At 41.9% G+C, this 7,507-nt stretch overlaps 1 pseudogene; it reads left to right on the top strand.

Moving 5' to 3' along the window:
* The first annotated feature begins 2,566 nt into the window (after positions 1 to 2,566).
* On the top strand, positions 2,567 to 3,507 carry LOC114908024 (annotated as a pseudogene).
* Positions 3,508 to 7,507: the final 4,000 nt, after the last annotated feature.

A 7,507-nucleotide genomic window follows, 5' to 3' on the forward strand; every position in this document is an offset into this window, starting at 1 on the left:
TACTTTGGAATATTAACTGGTGGCTTTTGTCCACAGGATTTTCTTTTCTCCATGGCCTTTACCCCCATTCGGTGAACTAAATTTTTGTTGTCTCAACTCAGGGAAGGGTGGACCCATCTGAAAGAGGAGTCTTTTTCTGGCTTTTGGAAGCAGAAAGGACTCATGTACAGAGACAACACTGAAGGTCTGCAAGAGTCTACTGGACCTCTAGATGAGATCAATGTTCCCAGACTTGAGGAGAGTGTGGCTGGGGAGCTTGTACATTCCACACAAGGCCCGGTGCTGTGCCCCCGTAACTGGACCAGGCCTTCTGGGGTGGAGTTAGGAACGAGGATGATAGGAGTGCCCTGATAACTGTTTTTGTGTCTTCGGTGGTTGCTAGGCAAAATTTCATACAAAGAGGCTGTGTGACCACTATCAGGCCACCCTCAGAGACTGCTGCTTTAATCATTCCTAATGATCACTTTGGACAAAGCCTGGAAAAACATAGGGAAAAAAATTTAAATATGTGAGGAGGATGAAGGGAGGCATTCAGATCCCTTTAAACTAGCATTCATGAGGGCTGTGACCTCTCGGTACATTTCAGCTTGGCCAGCATAACAGGTGATATTCAGGAGCAGAAAGCCACTCTCCCCCATGTCCTGTCACCACCAGAGTCCCTGGAAATTAGATATGACTCAGAGGAAAATCTAGGGGTATAGAGTGACCCTACACATCTAATTGTAATCTGTGATAATGGCTAGTCAGGCAAAGCACAGGAAGCCATGTGGACTGGTCTGTGCAGAGAGGGAAGGGCACCCTGAGCTGAGACCCGAAGGGTGAGATAGAGGTAACTAGGTGTTTGTGAAGGTAGAAAGAAAATACAGTCCCTGGGCTGGCAATTACCCAGTGAGCTACCCAGAACCACTTATGAAACAGTGTCGTGAGGCAAAGAGCAAGGCGAGGAGAAGGGACCGCTCAATAGCAGCAGATGCTGCAGAAAAGTCAGAGCAGCATGAGGACCGGTGGATTAAAGAACACGGAAGACATTGTGTTGACTTTGTCAAGAATAGTTTCAGCAGATTGTGGGAAGAAAAAAAAGTTGCAGGAGGCTGAGATGTGGGAGGTGTAGAAATAAAGATGGTAGAAATAAACAGACAAATTTTCATGAAATTTGGCTGTGAAGGGAATGGTAAAGGGCAATAGTAGGAGCTGGATAGGGAGTCAAAGGAAAAGGCTTTTAAAAGGTTGGGGAACCTTTGAACATGTGTAAACATTGATAGGAAGCAGCAAGTAGAGAGCAGGTAAGGAAGAGAGGATGGAGAGGGGGGACTCTCATTAGCAAAAGACACCTGGGGAACTAGGAAGTGACACGAGCCAAAGCTCAGGTAGGAAACTGGCCTAAATAGGAGGAGAAAAAGCTGGAGAAATCGTAGATTTGGTGGCAGAGGTGAGGGAGCTGTCTAATGGCCTCTGTGAAGCGGGAGGAGATAGGATCTGCTAATTGGGGTGGGTCAGTGGATGGGAAGGGTTAGTAAAATCAAAGAATTGAAAAACATAGAAGAGATCTGAAACAGCTAGTAGAGTCGGTACAAATTCCCGACGTGCCAGCAAAACCTTACAGCCCAGTACCTTTATTTCTGTTTTGAGCTCTCATTCCTCTAGGTGGCAGAGGCTTCATCTCAGTCAGTTCAGGAAGAGATGACAGGGAGGCAGTTGGATTCATGGGTCTGGAGCTCAGAGAGGGATATGGGCTGATAACATCCATCTGGGGTTCATCAGAACACAGTGTTTGTCTCTGGAGTCCCAGGAGTCATTGACATGCCTCAGTGAGAAATAAGGGGACAAAGAGCCCAACTTGGGGGAAAGGCCCAGTAGAGGAAGAAGAATCAGCAAAGGAAACTCAGAAGGTAGGAAGAAAAGCAGGAGAATGTCATGTCACAGAACTAAGAGAAGTGAGTATTTGAAGTGAAATAAGAGGTCAACTAGGATTAGGATTATAAAATATTCATGGATGTCATGTCTTCTTTCTTTGAGTTGGGGCACACACACAAAAAAAAACAGAGGATATAATCATAATACTACTATTTATTGAGTATATAGTGCCTGATTCTGTCATTCAACCAACCAATCAGTCATATATTAACTGAGTGAGTATGACTGTAGAGAAGTTTTCTTGTTATGAGGGCAGAGCTGGGGACTGCCCGGGCTAAAAGCTGCTAGTGGTCACCAGAGCCTCAGAGAATGAGGCAGGTGTCAAAAGCTCGGTGCTTAAATAAAAATGCTACATTAGTTTGTTCAGCTTCAGTAATGAGGAGCAGGTGGAGAGAGAGAGAAAGGAGCTTATTGTAAAAATTAGGAGAGGGAAAAACTTATTCTAAAAATTAGGAAGATTAAGCTTTGAGGGGAGTTCCCTGGCAGTCCAGTGGTTAGGACTCTGTGCTTCCACTGCAGTGGGGCCTGGGTTCAATTCCTGGTCAGGAAACTAAGATACTGCAAGCCACGTGGCACGGCCAAACAAAAAAAAAAAAAAAAAAAAAAAAAAAAAAGAGAGATTAAGCTTTGAGGATCTTGAAGCAGTCTGAAATTCAACTTTAAGATTTAGGAGGTGAGGACTCTGCTCTTCACCATGTCTTCTCACAAGACTTTCAGGATCAAGCAATTCCTGGCTAAGAAACAAAAGCAGAATCGTCCCATTCCCCAGTGGATTCGGATGAAAACTGGTAATAAAATCAGATACAACTCCAAGAGGAGACGTTGGAGAAGAATCAAGCTGGCTCTATAAGGAATCGCACATGAGATGGCACACATATTTATTCTGTATCAACTCACTTGCTTCTTACCATATCACTCTGAAAACATCACTATCTGGATAGCTGGATGTGTTTTATTGGGAAAATGATTTTTCTCTTTGTTTCTATGTTTCTGCACTAGTAGGTTGGCTCAGAAAAAAATATGTGAGACCTTTTGTTGGAAAAAAAAAAAAAGATTTAGGAGGTGAAAACTGTGAGCTTCTGTTTGGCACAAGTTCGTCCGTAGGCACTGATGCCTGCTCTGTTCGCACAGAAATGGAAGCACCCTGAGAGAATCTCGTTCCTATAACAGAGTGCAACTGAAAACAGGACTTTAGGGATTAAATCAGGTTATGCATGGACGAATGGAGTTCACTGTTAAAAAAGAATGACCCCTTTCATCATTATTATTATTATTATTATTATTATTACAGGATCCAAGTTCCTCCACCAGGGATTGAACCCGGGCCCTAGCAATGAAAGTGCCAAGTCCTAACCACTGGACCGCCAGGGAATTCCCTAACGACCCCTTTTAGATTAATTTATTTTGGTATATCCATCACTGAAAATTATACAACCCTTAAAGAATGAGGCAGTTCTACTTGTCCTGATTTCTGAGATATCTTTTTCAGTGAAAAGTACAAAGTGCAAAGCCTTGCATTTAGAGTGCTCTTCTCAGAAAAGGACCTATACGGATATGTCTGCATATACAAAGAATACGGAAGAAAACAAGAAACTGATGACAAAGGTGGCCAATGGGGAGGAGAGCTCAGTGACCTGGGATCAAGGCAGAGAGTTTGCATTGCACACTCTTTTGAATGTTGTACCAAGTATTATTTATTTAATAAATAAATATATGTAAATATATAAGAGATGCCTTTGGTGAATCATTATATAAGGTTCGTTTGTAATACAAAGTCATTCCCTAATTTGCTTTGGAAATGTTGACATTTGTGTATTGGATTTTCTTAAAGCATGAAATACCAGAGTCTGCAAGCCACACCCTGAGTGCTCTAAATTTGAGGTCACCAACAAAACCAGCCATGCAAGTGTGACTTTCCAAAAGGCCAAACATTGTCAAGTGTCAATGCTCAGAAGCATTCCCAGCGTCTGAGAATGTCAGAGAGAAGGGACCCTGGAGAGAGTTGGTACAATCCTCTTCTTTCTTTTCTTTTTTAAAGGATTATATACCATGACCAAGTGGGATTTTTAAAAAAAATATATTTATTTATTTATTTTTGGCTGCGTTGGGTCTTTGTTGCTGCGCGCGGGCTTTCGCTAGTTGCGGTGTGTGGGCGTCTCATTGCTGTGGCTTTTCTTGTTGTAGATCACGGGCTCTAGGTGCATGGGCTTCAGTAATTGTGGCACATGGGCTCAGTACTTGTGGCTTACAGGCTCTAGAGCGCAGGCTCAGTAGTTGTGGCACACGGGCTTAGTGCTCCGAGGCATGTAGGATCTTCCCGGACCAGGGTTCCGACCCATGTCCCCTGCATTGGCAGGCGGATTCTTAACCACTGCGCCACCAGGGAAGCCCCAATCCTCTTTTTTCTAAATGAGGAGACTAAGGCTAAAGGGGAAGAGTTGTGCCTAACAAAGAGATAATGCCACTTTGTGTAAATAAGGGACAAAATATAGTCTCTCTATCCATATCTGCATGAAGATATGAAGAAAGGTTACACAAAACACTAATACCAATGGCTAACTATATGGAGAGGGAAGGTGAGAAATGGGAGGGTGGGAGACAGGGGTAGGAATGAGATTTTTCACTTTGAACCTTTTATAATCCTTGAACTATTTTTTTGAACAATAAAACCTATTTAAAAGAGAGATGGACCATTGACATCTACATGACTTACAATTCAGTTTTCAAGGAAGACATTATGAGGCTATGGGCTCAGAAATAAATTAAGAATCTGGTGTTGAAACCACAGGTCAAATCCTGCTGCTTCAAATGCCCATGACAGTCGGAGTTATTTTGTCATATTGAGATTTGTTTGAGATAACGAGGGCCATTAGCTGGCCTTAGATCTTGTTTTTGATTATAGACAGATTTGTCAAAATCATGCAGTAACAGCCCCTTGCTAGTTTGTGGATTCAGTCATATGAAGAGGCACCACAGAGCAGGACAAAGATCAATGGACAGGAAGACAGGTAAGCTGGTTCTAACCGAACTTTGCAATTTAATTCACCTGTGACTCTGGGCAACTTAATTCCTCTCCTTAGGATGGAAGGATTAGATGAAGTGATCTCTAGGTTCTCTGATATGACTGGAGTCTGAAACAGTTGTTAGCAGTTTAGAACTAAAGGGGAATTTATGAGATCATTTTTCAAGGCCAGGAAATGGCTATGGACTGTTGGGTCACCTTTTGCTCCTTTGACCTGAAGTTACAACAAGAACCATCAAGTGATCTTCTTGGCCCTTGTCTCCTACGACCACACACACACACACACACGCACACACACACACACACACACACACACACACACCCTGATGATGACTAGATCTGTGTTCCTCAGAGCACTAGTTTAGGGAAATGTTAATTAGTGCTCCATGAAACATCTCAAATGAATTTGGGGTATCCTGTACAATAAACGTTCCCAATGGAGAATCACAATGGTATTAATGGACCTGAGAAATCCTGCAGTAAAGAAACTCAAATAGGGAATTCCCTGGCGGTCCACGTGTTAGATCTTGGCATTTTTCACTGCCGTGGCCGGGTTCACTCCCTGGTTGGGGAACTAAGATCCTGCAAGCCGTGTGGCGCAGCCAAAAAAAAAAAAAAAAGTGAAAAAAGAAACACTTAATTTTACTTAACCTAGCGTTTTCCAAACTTATGCATATGGAACACTTTGGTGTGTCCTATTACCTTTACTTAGAACAAGTGGGATTCTCATACCTCTATTTTTAGGGAATACATGAGATCAGCTATCATTTGGCAATTAGGACAGTTCTGGGGCTTCTGCAAACATGGGAAGATTGAACACATTCCTAAGGGAGCCTGAGAGTCTTGTGATTCATGCAGCTTTCCACCCCACCAATTGAAAAAAAACCTTTCAACAGTGGGAGCGTCAGAAACTCCCTTGTTTTACAGGAAATTTCCCGTCTAAGCACAGTGAGGTCAGATTTATTTTTGCTTTGGGAAATTTGTTTCTGTCACTCTTTTTGTTCAGAAATTATAGTTCTCTTTCTCTCCTTGCTGCAAAAGGTTGGTTTAATTCCCTCCCTCCTAATGTTTTCACTCCCAAACAGGCAGGTAGGAAAAGTTTATGCATTATTTGGGTGCTAGACCTGCCCCACTTCACATCCTGCATTTGTTTTTGAGATTTTCCACCCTCAATTCCCAAAGAAACATTGATTCATCATGACACACACACACACACACAGAGTCACTTGGAAAAAATTAATTTAAAATCTGTATTTCTTAAGACTTCTCAATTATTTTGGTCTCATCATTAAGCATTTAGTTTAAAGAAAGACTCTAAGCAGGCAAAATCATATGATCAAAACTATCATTGTACTATGTGTTGGCATGTCTGTAAGTCTGAAATCAAGCAACAATATGAAAAGCTGCTTTTACATTTAGCACTTTCTTTGAGTTTTCAGGTTTGTGGCCTAAGCATTAAAAATGACCAGTCAGGTGGCTATTGCAGGGCCAGCTGAGTATACTAATGCTTCCCTGAAGAATTGCAGCTGCAAATAAATTCTTTTTCTCCTGACCAGCTTTCGTTATTGGCAGTTACCGCATAGTATATGCTGTCCCCTCGTGCTCTCCTGGGTCAGTGAGAAAGACATGGAGATGAGAAGGCAGCTGGATGGGGGTGGAGGAGGTACCCACTGACTCTCCCGCCCACTCCTTCTACCTTAGCACCAGTTCTTTGATGGGTTGTCTTAATTTGCCTGGGAAATATTAACTGTTGCTATGGTTGAAATTTAAAGAGAAGGCTATGAAATTAAGTGGGAAGGAAACATCAAAGAGAAAAAAATAAACAAGATGGGAGACAGATTACTTACAATAATGGAGGGTGTGATGGTTAATTTTATGTGTCAATTTGTCTAGGTTATGATGCCCAGTTTGGTCAAACACTAGTCTAGATGTTGCCGTGAATGTATATTTTAAATATTATTAACATTTATAATTACTTGACTGTTAAGTTAAGCAGATTACCCTCCATTATGTGGGTGGGTCTCATTCAGTCAGTTAAAAGCCTTATGGGCAAAGGCTGAGGTTTCCAAAGGAAGAAGGAATTTTGCATCAAGATGATGACATAGAAATCCTGCCTGAGTTTCCAGCCTACTGGGCTACCCTGTGGATTTCAGACTTAAGACTACAACATCACCTCTTGCCTGAGTTTCCAGCTTGCCCTACAGATTTAGAATTTGCCAGCCCCCACAATCCTTAAAACAAACTGTCTCTTTCTCTCTTTACCCTATTGCTTCTGTTTCTCTGGAGAAGCCTGATTAATACAGAGGGCTCTAGGAAGGATGACCCTAGAGAAAAAAATGGAGCTGTTTGACCATAATCTGATACGAGATTTCCAGTTTGGCAGAGAGCTTGCAGATAAGTCAGTGATAGATACTTTAAAATAAAACTGTGCAAGGGAAAAAATTGAAGCAATTGTTAACTCCAGAGAAAACAAAAAGTGGCAAAGAAGACAGAGTAATTATTCTTCCTCATTTGGTTCAGTTATAAACACTGAATTAAAAAATTTTTTTTATCGAAGTATAGCTGATTACC

Source organism: Monodon monoceros, unplaced genomic scaffold (genome assembly GCF_005190385.1).
Source record: "Monodon monoceros isolate NGI ecotype Baffin Bay Population unplaced genomic scaffold, NGI_Narwhal_1 Super_Scaffold_3, whole genome shotgun sequence".
Taxonomy (NCBI): Eukaryota; Metazoa; Chordata; class Mammalia; order Artiodactyla; family Monodontidae; genus Monodon; species Monodon monoceros.